The sequence below is a fragment of the Neofelis nebulosa genome, chromosome 3 (assembly GCF_028018385.1).
Source record: "Neofelis nebulosa isolate mNeoNeb1 chromosome 3, mNeoNeb1.pri, whole genome shotgun sequence".
Lineage (NCBI taxonomy): Eukaryota > Metazoa > Chordata > Mammalia > Carnivora > Felidae > Neofelis > Neofelis nebulosa.
This window is the reverse complement of record NC_080784.1, coordinates 37392671-37416908: the sequence shown is the minus strand read 5'-3', so window position 1 is coordinate 37416908 and position 24238 is coordinate 37392671. Positions and strand designations below refer to the sequence as shown.

The 24238-nt window shown below is 43.4% G+C and overlaps 2 long non-coding RNA genes across 2 annotated transcripts; both read left to right on the top strand.

Moving 5' to 3' along the window:
- The first annotated feature begins 2367 nt into the window (after positions 1 to 2367).
- On the top strand, positions 2368 to 14762 carry LOC131506639 (uncharacterized). The gene is made up of 3 exons (XR_009259075.1): positions 2368 to 2510; positions 2586 to 2800; positions 14531 to 14762. It is a non-coding gene; the product is annotated as an uncharacterized LOC131506639 (long non-coding RNA).
- A 3881-nt stretch (positions 14763 to 18643) lies between these two features.
- On the top strand, positions 18644 to 23951 carry LOC131506076 (uncharacterized). The gene is made up of 3 exons (XR_009258719.1): positions 18644 to 18816; positions 22731 to 22832; positions 23725 to 23951. It is a non-coding gene; the product is annotated as an uncharacterized LOC131506076 (long non-coding RNA).
- The last annotated feature ends 287 nt before the right edge of the window (positions 23952 to 24238 follow it).

Genomic DNA, 24238 nt, shown 5'->3' with positions numbered 1-24238 from the left:
GCCAGCCCCTTTGATTGCCAGGCTTTTCGCTCACCAGGCACTGGACCAAAGAACAGGAGACCCACATGTTCACCTATACAGGAACGGAGACACACGCCCTGTCACATTTACATTCCTGTGTGCACATGGTGTTTTCAAGTCCTGGGATGTGATGTTGATGAAAGACTGTTAATTCAATTTCTATGGAGAAATTGATTAATGGACTGGATTAAAAGAAGTCCCTTGTGTCCGCAGCCTTCGCCCGGCATACCAATTCTGTGTTATCTCCCTGGCTTTCTCCTTTCCTCCTCACTTGCCACTTTGACAATACACACTGGGGCCCAGCAGGAAAAAGGAGGGAGGAGAGGAAAGATGAGAAGCCACAGATTAGGGCCGGAGCACCCCTCTATATTTAATTAGTTCTCTTAATATTTTTAAAAATAATAAAAGAGCCCTGTGGGGGATATACTGATCTGGGGATTGTTCTAGTGATTGGCAGATATTCTGGAGCAGGGACTCCACCAGAGAGTCCTTCAAGGCCTTTCAACCTTCTCTTCAGTGGGAAGGAGAGAAGGCACATCCCTGCCCACCCGGAATACAGCAAAAGCCACAGCCTCCTTGAAAGGCCCACTGGTGTGAGGGCAAGACCCAGAGTCACACCAAGCCCTTTCCCAGGCTGCCCTCTCAGACCTCCAGGCCCCAGGCCAGCAGCCAGAGAATACTGGGCCTACAAATGCTCGGGCCAAGGAGGGCCACGCAGCTCACTCCTGGGCGAGGAGTTGCCTGGGCTCACACTCACCTGGTGACGTTGGGAAGAGCACGGGAGGCAGGGGGCAGACAACGTGACCTCAGAGAGCCCTTCCTGACCTCAGCTTTGTGGGGGCAGTATTCATAGCACCTTTACTCTCAGACCCTTGTGCTTTTCACCGGCCTCCCAAATCTGTGGTCAGCTTTCACTCTACATTCTGAATCATAAAAGTGAGACCGGGTGCTGTGGTCTGAATGTCTGTGTCGTCCCAAAACCCATATGTTGAAGCTCTGACCCACAATGTGCTGGTATTAGGAGGTAGGGCCTTTGGGTGGTGAGTAGGTCAGAGGGTGGAGTGCTCATAATGGGATTAGACCTTTGAAATCGGCTAGTGCCTTGATCTTGGACTTCCCACCTTCAGAATGTGAGCAATATATTGCCATCGTTTAAGCTACCCAGGCTATGGTATTTTACCCAAATGGACAAAAAGAAATTATTTCATCAATGTAAAGAAATCAATAAATATGCTATCCTTTCTGTATGTACTTAATGTGCCTACTTTCACAGTGTAACTGATTGCAAGGAAGTTCACCTTAGGATAATAACACAGGACAGGTACATTAGTGGGCACCACCTCCTGACTCCGCCCTTCCCATCCCCCATTAGAAATGGGATCCATCAAGTGTCTTTATTAATAACCTAGTCCTCTGGCTTTAGTTAAGAACAACCTGCTCTGGCTTTTGATTAATGTTCGCTGTGGCTGTGCTAAGGTTTCCTGTACCTCGGTGGCAAGAAGGGAGCCCACGAAGCTCCAGCAGACGTGTCTGGTAGGTCTCACACACACACACAAGCTGATGAATAATTTATTCAAATGAGCCTGTGAATGTTAGACAATATTGCATTACAAAATAAATCAATTATGATTTAAATCTCAGTTTGTTGAAAAACATTGCAAACACAGGCGATTTTCTCTTTATTAAAAAAAGTGAAATCTCATTTCAATAAGCTGTTACAACAGCTACAGAGCCATTTCAGTGACTCCTTAATAGAATGCCCCCCTAAACAAACTACATCTGCCAGATGCCTGCTTTACCTTTTTCAATTAAAATTCTGCTCCTATTGTTGGAAGGTTAACTTTGAACTTACAAGGCTATGTAGCTCACTAGGGTATGAAGTTAGTTGCCTGTAAATATGCATAAATTAGCATCATTTATCCCATATGGAGTTTCCAACAAGAACTATGAGTGCCTCTCTAAATATCTGGATGGATCACCTTTTTTCCAATACCAGAAGAAGGAAAATATCATTCAAGAATGCTAAGAATCTCAGGGATTTACATTTTTGAGAGAAAAAAAATAACTCAATTTTGGCTACAGTTAAAATACAGGAGGGAGTAGAGGATTCTGCATTCATTCATTAAATAATGGAATCTCCATTAATTCACTCAAGAAACTTTATGGCTTGCCTTGTACCTATCTAGCCTGTGCATAGCCCTGAGGCAGGTGCTGAGATATATCAGTGCCTGCCGCCAGAGAGCTCACAGGTGTCCCTGCACACCTGGCACCCACTGTCTGCCCTGACCAGCCTGCTGTGGGCAGGGGGACATGCTATGAGATGATCTCATAATCCTGGAGATCTATGACTCATAATTCACCCCCTTGTGTTAAGCAAGAACTTTTCCCATGTGAGTGTTTATAAATTACACTGTCTGGAAAGATAACTTGACAAGTTATCTTGACACACCTTAAAGCCATACATAGAAGTCAGGATAGATGAAGGAAAGGTAAAGACCACCAAAATAGGGGCTTTGGGGCCATCGCTGAAGACAAACTTTATTCACTGTATAATCTTGCTTCAGGTGGACTGGGTTCTCTCTGCCCTTTCACAAAGGAAGTGACTCAAGATACCTGATATACTCTCAACCCTCAGAAAATGAACCTCTTTCCATTCACTTGATCCCACCAGTCACAAAGCACTGACTCTGTCATGCACCAGAGGGGCAGCATGAATAAGAAGTGTTTACACTCTGAAGGAGCCGACCCAACCAAAGTGAGAGATTCAGACATGGAACAGGTGAGTGGTGTGGCAGCTGGGGCTGCTGGGAGGAAACCCCTGGCCCAGGTCCCTCGCCTCCCCCCAGGAGGCACTGTCAGAGGGGAACCTGGAAGCAAGGGCAGGAGTGAGCCAGGGTCCAGCACAGGCAGAAGTGTGGGAGGAACAAAGCACTGGCAGAGGTATGCAGGTAGGCCAACCTCCTTCTGGAAGCCAGGCAGGAAGAATGCAAATGCAGAGGCAAGGACTGGGGAAGGTCTTAGATGGAAGTCTAAGGGAAGGGAGTCATCTCTGTACCTAGCCACCACTCTCCCCCATCTCTAAATTCCTCCACCCTGTGGCTCTTGTTCACCTAATGGTTTGCAACAATCCTCATACCTTTGTATTCTCTCGTTTGGCTTTACCCAGAGGTTCAGTGGTATGCTGGAAACCACCTAGCCTGGTGTGTGACAGATTATGTGCTGGAGAGAAGGGATGGTTCAAACAGGAAGTATGCTGGGCTCTAGAAAGCTCCCCAAGGGAGAAGGAGACCATGATTTATCCTGGGGCATACAAAAAACAGTGAGGACTGAATGTGACTTCTTAGGTGTCTCTGCACACCTGGGTTTGGGTAGTTTAGGCAATCATTTCTGGTTAACTGACATGTGGGTGCAATAGAAGCCAGGGGCCCTTCGGTTGGGGTTTGGGGAGGTGTCTGTCTTCACAGCAGACCTCTAGCCAGTGACAAGGGATGGGGACCCAGGTCTATGCTCTGGGAAAGCACAGGACAAGTCCAGCAGGCATTATTGCCTCAGGTCCATGGGCTGGGGTTCATGGCTTGAGGAAACCTAGCCAAGATGCTCATATTGCAAATGAGTAGACAGACCCAGAGAGGAAATGGGAGAAGGGCATTGAGTGTACATGTTGTTTCAATCAAACCTTAAGCTCCATAAAAGCACGAAACATCCCTATTATACCTCTTTGAATATCCACATTACTGGACACAAAATAATAATCAATAAAGAAATGTGACATCATCACTTTCCTGCTTAAAATCTTCCAGCAGCTCCCCATTACTCACAGAACAAAGTTGAACTACCCTGTCATCATCTGGACTCTATTTCTCCAGCCTCAAATCCTACCCTCTCAGGCACTGTGCTCCCAAACCAGCACCCCAGGCCTACATGTCCCCACCCAAATATGCACACATCCTTATACCCACACTGCTCTCATACATGCAGTCCTTTCTCTGGCTCTACCTTCCAGCCAGTCTGAACTAGTTACAGTCCTTTGAACATGCCAGAATTTCTCATGCCTCCAAGCTTTGCACAAGATCATCTCTCTGTTTCAGGGACTCTCTCCTCACCCTGATGCAATCCTTTATTGTCTTGAGAAATTCCTGCTTGTCCTTAAAGACCCAGGTCAGAGGGCACCTTGTCTGAGAATCCTCCTCTGTGCTCTGATAATTCCTGTCCAGCAAATGCCTCTAACACACAATTTACCACACTGAGCAGCTTCTTCCTCCACAGTCTGAGTACCAGAACTGGAATCATGGTGTTCATCTCTGAATAAGCATAGGGATGGATGGATGGATGGATAGCACAAATTCAAGTTGGATTGAATAGTTAATATTCAACAATCATGTGTCACAGGAGACAGAGAGAAGGCAAAACTTCCCACCCACAAGGTCTGAACCTGAATATCTCTCCTCTCCCCCTGCACCATTCCCTGGCCTCTTTAGGGGGCTCTTACATTTGTGAACAGAAGTAGAAGAGGAATTTCCAGAGTCGTAGTGATGCCTCAGCAGGAGTCTGGTCCTAGATGTTCAAGTACTAAACTACATCCTAAAAATGAGTTTGACTGCTCAGTCTATTCCCACTGGCTTTCATTGGCTGCAGGCTTAGCAGGGACCCCAGGCCTGCAATACTGCAGCCATTAGCTCAGATTCAATTATGGAGAAGGAAGCAAACATTTTCAGAATAAATGAAATAGAGAAATAAAAGAGAAATAAAAGAATTCTTAAGGGAATCCATAGGGAAGGGCGGTTCAATTTATCTAGAGAGCTTTTCTCCAGATTTGGAAGAATAGGGAGAAAGGAAGATGATATTATGCAGCATTCCCTGTGTGGCAAGTGCCTTCACACATATTCCTCATTAAACGATCCTCACCACCAGCCTGTGAAGTCAGCACAATTCTGTTTCACAAATGAAGAAAATGAGGTTCGGTGACCCACAGGAGATGACCTCAGGGTACAACCATGCAGCAAGAGTTCCAAAATTCAAACCTAGGGGCAACTCCACCAAGTCTAAGGAAAAGGAGTGTTTCTTCCTGCCAGTAATATGGCTTTGCCAAGTGACAGGCTATAAAAGAGACTCTTTACTCGGATAAAACAGCACTTCCCAAGGTTTTGTCTTAGCTAGGACAGCTTCCAGGTGGGTAAAACAAGTTGGAGCAAATGGCTCTGGTATCATCCTCCATAGTATCCCCCTCCTTGGGGATCTTACATCCCCTGGCCTGCTGCTGCCCCGTCACTGGCCTCAAGGAGCTGTTACCTGTCTTTAAAGCACTAGTTCAAACATCGGCACCAATTATGACTTTGGTTCCTCCTTGAACAACTGAGACAATTGGAATATTTGAAAAGGTTTTACCAGCTAGTATAGAAAAACAGCCAAGAAAAACAGAGGAAGCATGAAAACATTGTGGAGACCAAGGCATGAAGGTTAGGGCTTCTAATTTCTGCCAGAGTGACTCCATACCATGGTTACAGGCCCATCCCTTTAAGGGCTATCCAGGGACTACCTACAACTAAGTAAGGCCAGGGCACCCCACAGAAGACAGGGATGGCCTGGACCACCCCAGGTGGCAGGAGGCAGCATTTCAGGCTCAGGGGTGAGGCAGGCCCAAAGCAGTAGTCCCTGGGACAGAGAAGAAGGCCTGGGGGTCAGAGCAGCTGATGAAGGTCCCTCCCCAGACCTCCTGCACTGGTTCCTGTGATGCAGAAATATAGGCCTCATCATGTCCTCCCAAACTTAATACCCTCTGTGCTTCTGCATCACCTAATGTGCCTACAAGCCTTCTGGGACATCCCCTTTGTACTAGTTAGGGTTCTCCAGAGAAACTTGGCCAGCAAGATGTGTGTGCCATTTGTGCATATGTGCATGAGTGTGTGTGGAGCAAGAGATTCATCACAAGGAATTCGCTCATGTGATTCTGGAGGCTGAGAAGTCCCAATATTTGCAGTCATTGAGTTGGAGACCCAGGAGAGCCAAAAGTGTAGTTCTAATCCAAGGTCAAAGTCCTGAGAACCAGGAGAGCTGAAGGTGTAAGTTCCAATCTAAAAGCCAGCAGCCTAGAGATTCAAGGAGAGCCAGTGTTTTAGTTCAAGTCCAAGGGCAGAAAAAGACTGGTGTCCCAGCTCAGAGCATTCAAGTAGGAGGAGTTCTCCATGCTCACTGGAGGCCAGCTCCTGTGTTCTATTCAGGCTTTCAACTAATTATATGGGGCTCAGCCAAATTAGAGAGGGCCATCTACTTTCCCCAGGCTACTGATTCAAGCATTAATCTCATCCAGAAACACCCGGACACACCCAGAATGACCGAATAACAGCTGGGCACCCTGTGGCCCAGTCAAGTTGACACACAAAATGAATTACCACAGGTAATTCAGCTTTGGTAATTCAGCAGCTACCCCCCTTTCAGCTCCTACAACTCACATCCCCTGACCAAGGCACCTGGTCTCATACCCCCGGCCTTTGCATATGTTTTCTTATCTGGGACATTATTCTCTCCATTATTTCCCCCTTGAACTCCTACACATACATCAAGACCCAGTTCATGGGTGGCTTCTCTGACTCCTCACTCTGTCTTTCCCCTGTGGTGTCAGAGCGGCTAAGTTCAGTTCAATAAGCTTTCATTAAAGACTTCCTCTACTATATGTTAGAGTATGTAGAGTACTATAGTACTATAGTATAGTAAAGTACTATATGTAAGCATGAGTTAAGATGGATCAATAACCCTGTTCCCTCTGCATCTATAGTAATGGAAGAAAAATTCATGACAAAAGATAATTTCTGAATAAGATAACAGGCATCTAGCCTAGCCTGGTGAGGTGAGTGGGGAGGAGTCTCTCTGGAGGAAAAGATTAATGAACCAAGTCTGGAAGTCAGAATAAGTACAACGAGTAGGAAGAAAATTGACATTTCAGGTTTAGAAAACAACACAAACCAGAGTGAAAGATATGAGCCCACCTATCTGTGTAGCAGGAATGTGGGGCCAAGTGAAAGAGGCTATTGGGGCAGATGCTGATGCTAAACCAGGTCATCAGACACTTATAAGCCATGCAGAGGATGCTGGCCTTTATCCCAGCATAGATAAGGGCAATGCCTTAGGCAATTATCCCGCTGAACTTTAGGATCAGTCCATATATGTGGCTTACCATGAGAATGAGTTTCTAGGGAACAAGGACTCTGTCTTAGTCACCCTGTAGCCCTACCATTCAGCCCAGTGCCTGGTACAAATGAGTTTTCAATAAGGTTTCATGCAATAGATAAGTGGATGGATGGATGGATGGATGGATGGATGGATTGGATGGATGAAGACAAGGGTCTCATTTGGTCTTTGCAGAAATGTAAGGATATGAGTAAGGGAGTAGTTCCTATTTTACTGGTGGGGAAGCTGAGGCACAGGGAGGTAAATGATTTGCCTAGTCTCTGAGTATATTTCTGTCCTGAGTCCCCACCCAGGATTTCTCCTCTGCAGGAGCTGCTCCTCTGCAGGAGAGACTCAGGAGGTATGCAGCTGCCACAGCCCCTGGCCTGGGACCTGCCTGCCAGCCTGAGGCTGCATCCACCGTGACCAAACCAGTTTAGGAAAAAGAGGGTCTCTGGGCTTCCCACCACTGTTTTTTCTTTAGAGGTTAAATGGCAGAGCCATGAACATTACAGGATTTTTCTCTATCACACATTTAGGTTCCCTTTCCAAAACAGGTGGATTCTTCCCAAGTTTACTCCTGATTTCTTCCTTCTTCCCAGGTATCTTTGTCTTTCTCTGTTAGCTGCACTTGCTTGTGTCCCCTGATCTTTCTGCTCCTCTTTCTCCTTCCTTTTCATCCTCTTTTCCCTCCCCTTTTTTTTTCTTTCTGTCCCCCTCTAGTACGGTTATCCCATCCTGCTAAGTCTGCCTTTTTAAAACTCTTGGTTCTGCCCTAGCATTTGCTTGAACCTCAAGGAGATGTCTGCTAGACCTTTGCTTCTCCAGAGCCCTGGCTATGACCTCACCATCCCGTGGCTGCCCCTGCCAGAACTGAGCACAGCCAGGGAGGGAGGGGCATTAGCAGTCAGTGTTGCCTGGGAGCAGTTTATGCAGCCTGGTCTCCTTGTTTCATCTAGTGGAACTGGCCATGTAATTAACTCCTCTCAATGGAGCCCACTGGTCCCCAAGCTCCCTTTATACTCACAATTTTACATTTCAAGGAAGTTCCAGGGCCCACATCTGCTCCAGCAGCATGTTCAGGCTACATTCCTGCCACCCCTCAGAGGGACTAGGGTTTGGAATCAGTATCTGTTCTTTGCAGCCCAGAGTTTCCTGCCCCAGGGGCTAGAAATACTTCCCCATGAGTATTTTAGGGAGCAACTTCTCCCCAGTCTATATCCAGGGCCTCTACCCAGTTCTTATCCCACATGAAGACAGAGGAAGCAGCCAAATGCAGCATAGTGCAGTGGAGGGCAGGAAAACAAAGGACTTCAACTCACAGAGCTCCCTCCCTCAGCAGTGCAACCCCTTCACATCACAGAAATGGATTTCTTTGGAGGCTTATATTTTCCCTCTTGCAGAGCTCTCAAGAAGACCGATTCCCTCCTTTTGGTCTCACTTTCTAGATCAGGAATATTTCTTGGTTCTTTTTAGCCTTAAAGACCCAATATGAATTTGTAGGAACTAACAATGGGGAAATACACAAGCAAAGAAGTTTGGGGAAAGAGGAGAGCCATGAAGGGCTATGATTGCTCCTGGTTTAAATTATGTGGCTTTGTGGGGTGCCTGGGTGGCTCAGTTGGTTGTGTCTGACTTCAGTTCAGGTCATGATCTCATGGTTCCTGGGTTCAAGCCCTGCATCGGGCTCTGTGCTGACTGCTCGAAGCCTGGACCCTGCTTCAGATTCTGTGTCACCCTCTCTGTCTGCCCCTTCCCCACTGACACTCTCTCTCTCTTAAAACTAGATGAACGTTAAAATTTTTTTAAAACTTACGTGGCTTTGTTCTCTGCATTATTTTTTTATTGGAATAATGCTTTGTTATCCTGCCCTTAGAGGGGTGAAACAGGAGGGCATACTGTGCCCTATGCATAATAGCAGTGAGTTTAAAGATGTCAAACTTAACCCCTCAAAAGGACCCATTTTGTGGCAGAAAAACTGTGCTCTCCTAATCATGTAGGATGAGAGTAGGATTCTGACCTTGAATGTGAACATGGTGGGTCTTCTTATTTGTGTTGTTTTCCTCTTTGTTTTGACTGCTGAGACTCTCTCAGACAAGCCTGCAGTTCACCTCTAGCAATGTCCAGGATGCTGTGGCCCCCTCAGCCAGGCACTAACTTTACCCCGCCCTCATCTCACCACAGGATCCTTGCTTCCCCTCATTCCCACTGGCTTCTCTACAAACATAGATGGAGAATGTGGCAGAGTCATAGCTGCCGTGCCTGCAGGAAATCCTGGGCTGGGGTCTCACAAGACCATTCTTGATATTCACTGGCTTTCTAGAAGGATCCCTTTCTCGTCCACTCTACCACATCCCCCAGGCAAAGGAGGGCAGTGGGCAAAGAGGTCACAGAAAGCCTGCTCAGCCCATCAACTTGCCTGCATGGACTTCAGACCTCCTTCCTCATTTATTTTCCTCTTCCCTTCTCCAAACTTTTATGACATAGTAAATTCTTTAAGGTCCAAATAGTCCTTGAAAATACCCCAAAGGTGGATAACTAAGCCAGTCCCAGCCCTAGGGCCCTGCAGGCCACCTTTGGTCCACATTTGTCAAACTTCTGAACCCCTAGAAAATCTATGGCAGGGAGGCTTCCACGGCCAACCAGAGAAAACATTTCCCCATCTCAGTGCAGTGACAGCAACATCCATCACCCTGTCATTCCAGGCCCATCTATGGAAATGACTGTGAGTCATGCTTCAAGACTGAGAAGGGCTTCTGGGTTCTGAGCCACAGCACTCAGGAGGAAACACTGAGGGCAGAGGAAGAAGGTAGAGATCAAGCCCCCTCCTACCTCTATTTTGGAGTATGTATTTTGAAAACCAATTGCAAGGGAGGAGGATACAAAGAATCTTTTTAGTTGTTATTTGCTTATTCCACATTTACATATAATAACATCTTGCAACTCTATTTTTATATATATGTGTGTATGTGTTTAAATACATATATAAAATAAAAAATATATACATATATAATAAATTTACACACACATATATGCATACACATACAGGTAAAATATACATGGTCTTTATTTGGCTGTGTATATTCTGAAGCTCTAGGATGAAGATAATATATATCTTTATAATTTTACAGAAGAAAAAGACAAAGATGGTAAGCATGGTTTACCAGAGTAACAGATTTACCTGGCGTACAAACTGAAACTATAACCCAGGTTTCCTGACCTCCACTTCAGATACACACATACCCTCAACACCTCCTCACCTGATGAAAGCAACACGCACCTTCCAGTCTATAGCTCTTCTGGGCAGCCCACGGGAGAATATGTAAGAAGATTTGGTAATAGTTTCAGGATCTAGAAACCCAGAGTCAAGAGAAAATAGACAGGTAAAAGTCATAGAGAAATACAGAAGTACAGAAAAGAAAGTAGGAAGCCAGGACTTGGATATCAGAGACAAATTTCTACGCAGTTATTAATAATGAATTATACTACCCTTCCCAGGGGTATTGGCTTCTAATCAGCAAGTCAATTTTCTATGTCATTGTTCATTGAACATCCATCATACACCAGGCACAGAGTTGATCAATATGGAGAAAACATGGATGAATGGGGTATATTTTCTAGTCTCAAAAGGTCATCCTAATGAAAAAGACAGATAGTACTTAAACACCACTAATTGACCCCTGATATTAATCATCTCCCTTTTTCTTAGAAGTGCAACTTAGGTTTTAACTGGGATTAAAGACCATATTTCTCAGCTTCATCTCAAGCTTGAGCCAAAGGCATAAGCAGAAGAGATGTGTGCAAATTTTAAAGAATATGCTGAAAGGGAAAGAATGTGCCCTTCCTCCTTCCAGCTGGCTGGAATATGGAAGTGAATGCTGGACCTTCAGTAGCTACCTTTGACCTTGAGGTAAACTTTGGGTGAAACATATTGCACAGGAGAGCACAAAAACCAACAAGTCTAGGCCTTGATGGGGGCATGGGGAGGGATGGATAGCTACCAGCCCTGGGTCCCACTACCTCCAGGCTTCCTATATGAGTGGGGGAGCTCTACCTGCTTAATATACTTACTTTGGAGCTTTCTGTCATGCTCAGTTAAATGTAAGCCTAACTAGTCAAGCACCCAACAGATAAGTCAGACTACAGTAAGAGCTAATAGCATTGCACAGTGGGAGCAGAGCAAGGATCTATTGACTCTGCCCAGCCAGGTTAAAAAAAGCATCACAGAGAAGATGTGTGAGTGAGTCTTTAAAATGAAGTAGGATTCCCTCTGGTAGACAAGAGGGATGGAGCATTCCAGGTAGAGGAACCGCATCAGGCAAGCATGGAGACAGGAAAGCATGGGGTTTACTTAAGGAATGGGAAGTACCTAAATGCTGGTGAATTCCCTAAGTGGGGAGAGGCCTCCCCATGGCCACCTGTCCCTCCCAGGTACAGCTTGTGGGTGCAGCCCTGGCCCCCAACACCCCTGCTCACTTCTAAGTAATTACACCCCAGTGCCTTTCTGTCTTGCAGCTGTTCCCACCAGCTGTTGTGACTGCTCTCACTACACCCCTCAAGTCCACGGGGAACAGGCTGCTGGGAAGGGAGGGCTGGGGGACTCCAGGGAGAGCTATTAAACACCTGCTGGGTCCCAGCAGAAAGGTTTAGGAAGGTAATTTCTGGGCTTCCGGGTAATTTGGGTCTTGCAAAGAAAACTGCTACTTTCACAAGCACTGAGAGAACAGAGACTCTGAAATCCAGAACACAAGGCCTCCACCCCTGTGTCAGTGATCCAACACCGCATAACAAACTACTCCAAAACCCAAAGGATTGAAACAACAATCTGATCTTTCTCATGATGCTGTAAGCTGTCTGGACTCAGCTGGGCATCCTGCTTCCTGAGCTGCTGGCTGGAGTTATTCACATGGCTACAGTCTTAGGGCAGCTCGACGAGGGCTGGACGACTTGAGGTGGCCTCATGCACCTGCTTGGTAGTTAGCTCTGCTGGCAGGCAGGGCCTCTGTCTCTACAATATTTTCTCAGAAGGATAGTCAGACTTCTTTTCAAGGTAGTTTATGCCCCCAAGAGGGGGTTTAGGCAGGATGTAGTCTGCAAGTTCTCTTCCACCTTAGTCTATTGGTCCAAGCAAGATAAAGGGCCAGCTTAGATTCAAGGAGAGGGGAAAGAGATTCCACCTCTTTATGAAAGAAATGGAAAAGTCACATTGCAAGACAGTAAGAAACCATGCACAGTGGAAGGATTTTTGTGGCCATCTTTAGAAACAATCTACCCTTTGACCACAATGATTCATATCCCTTGAACGTACTCATAAAACTCTGACCCCCAAAAGGGCCTAATCCCATTACAGTACCTGCTTGAAGTTCAGAACCCTATCATCATCAGAATCAGATCCAGATATGGATGAGAATCCTTGCATGCAATTTCTTAGATGTGAGCTAAAAGACCATTTACCTGCTTCTACACTGCCAACATACAACATGCCCAGGGATGGCAGCCTCCAGTGCTAACTTCCTTCCTCTCTTCCAGCCTCTACTAACAATCTCCTTGCTATCCTTCCAGCCTTTGCCAGTCACATGTTTTAACATTAGTTATGGTAACTATCCATTCCAGGTACCAATTTCTAGAGGCTGAAAAATGGGTGATTCATGTTATGTAGAAGTAGAATGCTTGGCAAAACTGTGTACTATGGTGCCGTGGAATGTAGAAATGATTCCTAACTGTATTAGTAAGTGTTCCCAGAGAAACATAAACAAAGGAAAGATGCCCCTATATTTGAATAGATTTATTAGAAGGAATTGGCTGATGCAACTATGGAGGCTGAGAACTCTGACAACTCACTGTCTGCAAGATGGAGACCCAGGAAAGCCCATGGTATAATTCTAGTCCAAGGCTGCAGGCTTGTGAACCAGGGAAGCCAATGGTATCAATCCCAGTCCAAGGGCAGAAGGTTGATGTAGCAGCTCATGCAGGCATACAGAAAACAAAAAGGGGTGAATTCTTCCTCCCTCCACCTTTTTGTTCTATTCACACCCTCGATGGATTGGATGAGGTCTGCCCATACTGGGGAGGACTATATGCTTTACTGGATTCACCAATTAATTTTTAATCTCATCCAGAAACATCCTTACAAACGTATCCAGAAATAACGTTTAATCTGGGCACCACTTGGCCTAGTCAAGTTGATACAAAATACTGACCATCACGTTAATGAACTTGTAGATCTAGCTGAAGAGATTTCCAGGCAGAGTGTAGAAAGTGCCATTTAACTTTAACTGCATGAAGTACCTGAAGAGAGAAATGAACTAAATAAGGAACCACTTTCAGTTTTCAAGGAGAATTTAGATAAAATGTAGACAGCTTAAGGTAGTATCTCCAGCCAGCCAAAGACTTTTGAAGTAAGAAATGGCTGCGGATAAAAGGTCAAATCAAGAGCATGGCCTTTAAACCCTTTGTTAAGAACTCAGGAAGATTTAAGACCATGCATCATAGGCCCTTTCAGCATGACTAAAGGCTAAGAATTCACAGTTCCATGACTCACAGCTCAAGATGGAGACAGGCCTGCCTCAGAAGAAATGTCAACTCTGGCATTATCAAATGGACTGGACAATAATCTCATACATAGAAAACTCATGAAGCCTTTAGAGGAACTGTATCAGTTCTTCCAAAAATAAAGGACACTTCAGAATGAAAAGAGACCTCTGCCCCCATTCTAACTTTCTATATGCAGGAAGCAGATTTAAAAAGCTTCTCAACTAAAAGTATGGGCCATGCTTTCCAGAAAAGGAAGGACATCTCAGAACACAGAGCCAATAATCCAAAGGACAGAACCAAAATGCAAAGGACGGAGACAAGAGCTAAGAACTTTAAGGGATGAAGAGACCACCCCAAGGAAGCAAAATTGGGCTCAAGTTAAAGAAAATTATGGGCTCCTCGAACTGGGGGGACAGGCAACATATGTGTGACTGGATTTCAGAGTTTCTAGAAACCAGCATACACATCCTGCCCTCCACCTTTTGTCTGGGTATGTCTGCCTACTGGGACTGTCCTTTCTCTGCCTCTCTATTGTTTATTGGTACATTGTAAATGGGGTGTGTAAGTAGTAGATGACTTGCCTTTTTAATTTTCAGTTCTTAATCATTAGTCACCCGATGGATTCAGCAATACACAAGGGAACTCATCTATATCTGGACCTGATGCAAAACACAAGATCAAGGACATAACTCTTATACTATGGTGGACTAAGGCTTTAGAAGTTTTCTGAATGGAATGTGGTAGAAGTGACATTTGGGAACTTCTGATTAGGCCTTAAAACATCTTAAAGCTTCTTATTTTATCCTCTTAGAACGCCAAGTCATCATGTAAAGAAGTCCAGGCTACCCTAATAGAGAAGCCAAGAAGAGAGAATCAAGATGCCCCAGCCAAAAACCAGCACCAACAGGTTAAAAGGAACCCTCCACTGTCTTAAAGGTTGAATGCAGCTACCTGAGTGAGTCTAGGCAAGACCATCAGACCTGCCGGCCAATCCACAGGATCACAAGGAATAATAAATAGTTATTGTTTCATGTAAGCCACCAAGTTTTGGGAGGTGGTTTATCACACAGGATTCTGATACCTACATAATCTTCCCACCCATTTTGTAGTGTAACTCTGCTGGATTAGATGGAAAATGGTAGATATAGAATGCCATTGGTGGAAAGGGACTCAGGGTTACTGAGAAAAAAAGATTTCACAATTTATTTCTTCCTGCAGGACTGAGAAGACTCCATGTAATCTTAGCGAAGTCAGAAATGACCCAACGCTCTCATTTTACAGATAAGGACACAGATACAGAAAATGATTTGTTCATTTTCTGCAGGATGTTTGGATCTAAGAGTTTATGGGTCCAAGTTTATAGCAAATACAGGACTAAAATCCTGACTTCTAATCTAAGACCCTTCTTGGTAACTACAGGGTCTTAGACAAGAAATTCTTTCATGGGAAAAGTGGAGTGTTGAAAATTTTTCCATATATCCTTCACCATTTCAAAATATATTTGACTGAGGCTCATATAAATCCAACAAACATTAGTGTAAAGAAGTAGGGTTCATTTCCTCAGGTAATAAGATATTCAGAGAAAGCAGTGCAGGGGAAGTTCAGCTTCTCAAAACTTTCACCAGGGAGCTAGGATTCTCTTATCTTTTCACTCTGTCATCCTTAATGTGGAGCTTTCGTTCCCATTCTCTGAAAAAATGGCACACCTTCAGGCACTGTTTTCCCATCATAAAGCAGGAATTAGAGAGATAGGCTAAAATATAAGACACAATCTTTCTTCTTAAAGACCTGGTGTATCCAGGAATGGAAGCTCTCCCTGGGACTTCTGCAAATACCCAGTTGTCCAGAATGATGTCACATGGCAATCAGATGACAAGAGAGGCTAGAAATGTAGGGTTTTGCTTTCTAGAGTCTATCAGACAAGGAAGAAAGAAGTGAAATAGGTCTTAAGTGAATCAACCAGTAGTATTTGTCATATATCTTCCAAAAGAGGGAGCCCAAACAAACCAGGGAGAAAAGCTGTTATGGCACTGCCATCCTAGTCCTCTACATCTTCATTCCTCATTATTAAACCCACCTGTGGATGGCTAGGCTCTTTGGATGAGTAGCATGGTCAGCCTTCAAAAGGGAAGGGAGGGTGCACATAGAAACATCCAGAGGCACAGAGATCTTCTGAGAAAGGCCTCTAGGATGCACAATATTAATGCTCTTGTGGATTCATGGAATGCCATGCATTATGCATATGCCAATAAATCATCTTTATGTTGGGAGTAAGCAAAGAGAACACTAAATTTAGAATAAATTTAAAATTAACCTAAATTATACATGCCTGGCAAATGGGACCCTTTTGTGAAGCAAGAAGCTGTATCTATCTGGAACATTCAGCCCAGGTCTCTGGGGCAGAATACAATTTAAAAGGAATACCCCATCGTCAGAGCTTTGTTTCTCACATCATTCTCTAACAATCTTCATTCAGCATCCAGTGGCCTAACTGGATCCAATCCCCCATCAGTGCCATTTAGGAGAAGCTCAGAAACTTCTGTTCCTTGGCATATGGTTAACATGTGTGAATATAGAGATGAAGTGTTACCAGAGGGACAGATAGAAGCTCAAGAAAGATCTACTATAAAAACAAAAAAGGAGGAAGACAGCCGGCTGGGGAGCCAGCCATCATCATTGTATAGTTAATGAGGCCAACAATGAAAAAGCACTGAGCTCTAGAGGAAGGCAAGAAATTATCCATGTTCCAGCCCAGGGAGCTCAGGCCTAACTTGGAGGCCAATTCTGGGGCAGAGACTCAGGTCCAGGGAAAAAAAGAACCACAAATACCTTCTGATAACCCTTTCCTGGTCCTTAGAGTTGGCAAATCGCAGTCACCTGGAAACTCTGGCCGTGTGGAGAGTATTACTTCTAAATTATAAACTTGGAAGAATTGATGCATGCAGGTGTCCAGCCTCTGAATTCCCTCAGTACCTCAGCTCCCAGGAAGCTGCCACAACCTGCAATCAACTAAATGGTACTGCTTCCCCAGCCACCAGCCAGGTAACAGACCAGCAGGGGTACCAGAAAGGCTTCAGGCCTCCTCTCCCCTCCAGGAGCCAGCAGTCCAGCTGGGGCAGCCAGACATGTAGTGTGCAAAGATAATTAACAGTGAGCCAGTGGAAGGAACACTGTCCAGGTCAGGAGACATGACTTCTCATCTCAGCTCTCTTGCTAATTGGCCATATGATCTTGGAAAGGTCAGAACCTCCACCTCCCTGGACCTCAGTTTCATTATTTATAAAGTGTAATGGCTGAACTAGAATCAGTGGTTTTGAGACTTTGTTTAAAAGTGGGAACCAATTTTTTTTCCAGAGGCATGTTTTCTAGGAAACCAATATCAAAACCAGAAAAAAAGTGAAGCTGATCTGCTTCAAGTAGCAGAAGGAATCCAGAGCTCCCCAGAATACAGTTTAGAAAACACTGAAATAGGGTACCTCTCAGCTCTGAATGGTCTGGAGGTTCACCAAGCTTGCTAATGCAAAATGCATGAGCTGAGTGCATGGAATAAACTGAGGGCACTGCATGAGGTCAGAAACCTAACCTGCAAATGAGCTGAGCAGAACAGTATTCTGCTCCAGGTCCAAAGGTTTAGAATGACACTAATCAATTACCAATAGATGCAGTGTCCAGCTTCACCCAGCTTAGTTCATAAGTCTGTGAGTGAAAGATTCCTCATTCCGGAAGACTTTCCAGCAATCCGGTCCTTGCCTGCTCCCGTGTCTGGTTCTGAGTACCCTAGAGCAGTGCCGTGCAATATAACTTTCTGTGGTGAAGGAAATGTTCTGATTCTATGCTGTGGAATATGACACATTAGCCATCCTTCACCACATACGGCTATTGAGCACTTAAAATATGGCTGTTTTGACTTAGTAATTTGATTTCTTATTTCATTTAAATTTAAATAGCCATATGAAGCTAATAGCCACCATATTGGACAGTGCATCCCTGCAGGATCTGTATTTCCTTTCCAATTCCACCTTCTCCCCACCTAATCTAAGGTGAACTATCACTGAGAACCCCACTTGGAAAGTAGTAGTTTGAGTGCTATCCCCCATTATTTACTCTCAGGGCCAACAGAGTCTCCTAGGCTCTGGCTACACCAACTATGGTCCCTGGAACATAGCAGCATGGGCATCACCTGGAGCTTGTGAGAAACATAGAGCTCAGACCCCACCCAATACCTACTGTACCATAATCTGTATTTTAACAAGAACTCCAAGTGACTTTTACATTAGGCAGAGCACATGAGGAAACTGAGGTCCAGAAAATGCTCACAACCCAGTCGAGAATGGGCTGAAATAGCGGCTTAACCCACATTGCCTGATTTAGATTCACAGGACAGCTTACAGCCTCTCTTTATTTATCTGTCTTTTGTGCCTGCCCAGGAAGAGCCATTATCAATTTTTTAACAGGAGTCATTTAGTCTCCCAAACTGCCTGCTTACCCATTACTACTAAACTGTTAACACTTCAGTCCAGCCATTAACAAAGCTATTTAGCATAAACAGAAGGCAGCATCCTGGCCTCCAACCTGGAGTTAGTAAAGCTAGACCAGCGGTTTCCAACCTCAAAGGTACTTCAGAGCCTTTGCAAACATTTGATTCTTGTTATAAACATATATACATATATATTAATATGTTAGAAAGCATAATTCAAAATAGCAAGAGCATGAAAAACGTGCAAAACAATAAATTATAGCACACAGTAAACCTCCACCAAAGTAAATTGGCGATGCCAGCTTAAATCATCTTTGTTTAGACCGCAGAATAATTTCTGCCATCTGTGGCAAATATTTAAACTTCTGGTGAATGTGTCATTGATTAGGAATGTGGTTTGCTCTGGGGTCTTTTCTCATGTTATTTTTTGTTTTTTAACTTAGATGTCCACATGTGTCATTGTGTGAGGTTGTTGGAGAAAACATGTCGCAGCTGGGTACATTCATGATGACCAGTTCAACATGGGGCAAGGCTCGGCGTCTGCTGCTGGAGGCATCCTCTGCTTTCATAGCATAATCTTCATGCAATCACCAGTGAAGAGGGACTCGCAGCATCATATGGTGATAGTTTAAGTGCTTAAGATAATTTATGTGTGATTCTTAATTGGTATTTTGGGTCGTTTTTATGGAGGTGAAATTTGCATATAATGAAATGCACAGATCTTAACAGTATAATTGATTATTTTGACAAATGTACACAGGCCTGTGGAAACAATCCCCAAATTAAGCAGAGAACATTTCTGTCACCCTAGAAATTTCGTTCATGCCCTCCTCCAATCAAACCATACCTCCACAGTCCTGATTTCTATTATGGTAAATTAGGTGGGTTTTTTTTTTTCTTTTCTTGAACTACATTTAGATGGAATCACACAATATATACTTGTTTGTGTCTGCCTTCTTTCACTCAACATGTTTTTGAGACCCACCTATGTTCTTACATAGATCCATATACATCCTTTTTCATTGCCGAGTAGTATTCCATTACGTGAATGTGTCATATTTTGTGTATCTATTCACTTGTAGATGGCCTTAAGCCTCCAGTTTGGGGCTACTATGAAAAAAAGCTATTACTCATTTACAAGTCATTGTATAGATATATGTTTTCATTTCTTTTGGGTTAAATGCCTAGGAATGGATTTTCTGGGTCATAGGTAAGATGAATGTTTAATCTTATAAGAAACTTCCAAACATTTTACAAACCAGCCGGAACACTGCCACTGGCAAAGTATGAGAGTTCCAGCATTTGATATTGTCAAATGTCTCTTTTATCCCTTAACCTAGGTATAAAGAGGCTAGAAGGTACATTTGGTAGTTTGGGTTTTGCTTGTGGAGTATCTTTTTTCTCTGCTTATTTGTCATTTGCATATCTTCTTTTGTAAAGTCTTGGTTAGAGTCTTTTATTCATTTCTTGGAGTCTTGCTTGTCTTTTTACTCCTGATCTACTAGAGTTCTTTTTTATATTCTGGATGTAAGTTCTTTGCCACATATGGGTTTAATAAAAAATTTCTCCCAGCCTGTGTCTTGCCTTTTAAATTTCTTAATGGAATGTTTAGTTTTTCTTTATGTTTTGAACATGCAAATAGTTTTATACAATGTTAATATTTCACTTTGATATAACAACTTCCTACTCTCCACTTTCTAAGTCTCAGAGCTTTTAAAAATAAATAAATAAATCAGGGGTTGTGTAGGGAGAGGGGGATGAATAGGCAGAGCACAGAGGAGTTTTAGGGCAGTGAAACTACTCTGTATGATGTGGATAATGGTGGATACATGTAATTAAACATGTCAAAACCCATAGAATGTACAACTCCAGGAGTGAATCCTACTGTAAACTATGGGCTATGGGCAGTAAAATGTGTCAGCTTAGGTTCATGGATTGTAACAAATGCATCCCTCTCGTGGGGTTATTGATAATGGGGTAGGTTTCAGGGATGGGACCAGGGGATATATGGGAACTCCCTGTACCTTAACTCAGTTTTGTTGTGAACCTGATCCTATTGCTAAAAAATAATATCTATATTAATAAATAAATAAAGGAAACTTACCATTTGCAACCACGTATTCATGTAAATCTAGATTTTTAAAACTATTCTCATTTACTGACTTTATAATAAGTAAATGGTAAACATTCTTTAATAAAGCAATACTTAAACTTTTATATATCACAACTGCCTACTATACTTTATTTATATTAAAGCTTCTATTCAAACAAAACAATTTTTTAGAAATCCAAAAATTGTAGGTATGCAGAGGCCACTGTGTTATTCAGTCCACTCTGATTAACTGTAAAAAGGTATTCCTTCTCTTCATGCTTGCAATTCTCTGGTCAACCATCAACCAAATAAAAACATTTCTACACTTATGCACACTCTACCTCACCATGTAATTCAATTATAGAATACGAAGTGGCAAATGCTCCAGGAGGCCCATGGAATCCCAATCAGTTTGTATGGTTCTTGTATTCTTGGATCCATTATTAAGTTACTCAATACCAGTCATTTACAACCTCAGGAGTCTCTTTATGCCTCCACGAGGGCAACTACTGGGTCCCAGGGTTCAGAACTTCTTACCAGGATAGGCTGAGACTTCCTGGCTGAGAAAGCCAGTTTCAGCACTAATTCAGTGCTTTTGGAATGCATTGATCAAAAAGGGGTAAAAGCATTCCTCAACTGCACTTTTGGGTTTCTTCTCTCAGAAATCTTCCATGACTTATCAAAACTTTAATTTTGCAGACAGGGGAGCTGTTGTTGCTGTTGTTTTTATGTCAGAGGTATATTCTAAAATCAAAGGATGGGACACCTGGGTGGCTCAGTCAGATAAGGCACCGACTCTTGATTTTGGCTCACAGTCGTGAGATTGAGCCCCATGTCAGGCTTCATGCTGTGTGAAGCCTGCTTGAGATTCTCTCTCTGTCCCTCTCTCTCTCTCTCTCTCTCTCTCTCTCTCTCCCCACCTCCTTCTGTCCCTCTCTACAGATCACACACACTCTGTCTCTAAAATAATAAAATAAATAAATAAATAAATAAATAAATAAATAAAGCAGAAATTGAATATGGGCAATATTGTTATTGCAAATTCCTTAAATTTTCTACACTACACAATGTTTGAAGAATGCAGCTCTGTACATTGTTATATAATTGCTAATGGATAATATATCTACACATTGTTTATGTATATGTATATATATACAGTTATATTTGTATATAAATTACTTATATATGCAACACAAGGTGATGATGCAGAGGATGTGGACCAACAGAAATCCTCACACCTAGCTGATGACAGTATAAATTGGTACCACCACTTTGACAGTGTGCTGTTACCTAGTAAAGTTGATCAGCACATATCCTACATCCCAGAAACACCACTCATAAGTACAAACCCTAGATAAACTCTTGTACTCAGACATCAGGAGCCATGAAAGAATGCTCACACCAGCATTTACCAACATTGCTCATGCTGGTAAAAAACTGTAGAACACACAAACGTCTGTCAACAGTAAAGTCAGTAAGGAAATGGTGAAGTACTCATGTGATGAAATAGTAGGTGGCAATATAATGAACTAAAACTCACAAACCCATTTAGAAGAAAAAAAAGTATAAAAAAATATGCACAGTATGATTCCATTATATAAACTTCAAAAACACAAAACCTAATAATATAATGTTTAGCGGTATGTGAATAGTTAGAAAGACTTATAAAGAAAAACAGGGGAATGCTATCACACAAGTCAGGATAGTGTTTGCCTTGGGGGAAAGGAAGGGAATGGAAAGGGAGGCACATGGGAGGCATTCAGATGCAGGCACTGATCTGATCTTTAACCTGGGTGGAGGCTTCATGAGTTAGTTTTCTTCTTTAAAGTGTGTGTGTGTGTGTGTGTGTGTGTGTGTGTGTGTGTTAACCTCTAAACTCTGACATATTTTACACTATAACTTATATATCAATACATAGTGATGCTTCCATAGAAGCTACAACTTTACAAGACTATATTCACTAGAATAACCTGCAACCAAGGTGTGGCTCACACTCTGGGATGCACAAGGATGGAAACCTGCAAACAACCAAGAAAACAGCAGTTCATGTCTCCCGTCTCTGGTTCACTCTGGGACATATGCCCCCTGTATGGGATAGCTCCTGGAATTACTAACATTATTTAAATGGTTTTCCCCTGAAAACTCATGGCAAAATTTCTATAATTTCACTATGCATACAAGACCCTTCACAGTTACACCTGAGTCTGCACAGCCGCTTAGAGGCCACCCATGTGCTCAGGGGCCCAAGGTCTGCATGCACTGCTGGCTGGGCACAGACTCAGGACCTCTCAGTGACCTTTTCCCTCTAATGATAGGTACTGCTGGCTTAAGCCAGTCATATTATATGCATAATATTATGTGTACATATATACATATTATATACAAAATAAATTCAAATATTCATTTCTTCCCTTTCCCTTTCTCTATGTTTTCTCTTTGCAGTAAGATGCCTATAGCTGACCAGAAAGCTGTTCCTTGGAAAGTAAGCTCATTGAGGGCTGGCACCATTGTCTTTCTATTTGCAGCCCTGGTCTACCACAGAAGGTATCAGCTCCACACTATGGTGCTCATCACAGCCTGTCTCGATGTGCAGCTGTCTCTTAGGCCTATTTCTGGATGACATTACTATCCTCCACTCACTTTGAAGCCCTTCTCATTCCTGCCTATTTTTTCTCTCCCTTGTGTACCCCAGGTTTCATTTTCCCACTTCCTGTAGACCTCATCAGGAATCCTCTGACCCCAAGTGGAGTCTGCTCCTCTTTGGCCTGTACCCCATTCATTTATTGAGTACTTATTCTGTGCCCGTTCTGTATTAAATGCTTTCCATACCTTAAAATTCAATTCTCACCAACCTAGAGAGCAGGCGCTATTACCCACATCTTACAGAACAGGGTACTGAAATGCCAAGGGATCCAGTAATGTACCCATCCAGGGCATACTCCAACCCAGGGCTGACTGACCCTAGAATTCACCCCATTCCCCTGCTTCTCACCACTTGTACAGGAAGTGGTGCTGTGCCACCAACATTCCTGCCCTCCGCCCTTGGCTGCCAACACATCCTCTGCTAGCAAGATCTCCCCTCTGCTAGCAAGATATGCCTGGCTCACCATGAAAACCTCAAGCAAGTGGCTAGCAACATGCACTCCTTCCATGGCTCCATCTTACACTGACATCTGCCAGTCCAAACCCCAAGTGACCTGCATCTTTCCTCGGATCTGCCAGCACCATACAGTGTCTTCCTAATGCAGACACAGTGTCTCCTAGAGCCAATGTTTCATTTCTCGAAGAAAATGAACACAGCCTTTAGCCTTGGTGCAGTCTATTCAATCACCTCAATTTCTCCCAGTGGCTTGGTCCTTTTCCTTCTGATATGGTGTCCAAAATAAATCCAATTTCTCTGCTGATCTGAAGCTCACATCAAACTCTTTTCTTCCAGGCATGTGAATTACCACAAATACGTCCCCTGGGTTCATCCCAATTGAGCTACCTGACGCTCGGCACTGACAGTTTCGTCTCTTAGAAAGAAAAGGATGTAAGAATGGGGCTGCTACTCTGGACTTAATTCTGACCAACAAGGAAGAACAAATTGGTAAAGTAGAAGTGACAGGAAACTTGGGAGAAAGGGACTGTGTCATGTTGGAGGTTATTATTTTGAATGAAAGAAGCATTAGATGTAGTCAGACATGTCGTTTTTGAAATGTAGGTTTCAAAACATTCAGATTGGTGCCATAGACAGACTCTAAAAGAACAGTGACCATATTTCCAAACCAAAAATCAAGATGTGTCACAGGCCAAGAGATTTCACGTTGCATCTGGTGCAATGGGCAGTTTGAGAAAAAGAAGTCTAGATAGAAAAACAATGATTCTAGCACACATTTCAATAGCCTATGGGAATAACAGGACAGATTATCTAAAATACTGTATGTCTGAAATTTTATCACACTAGAACA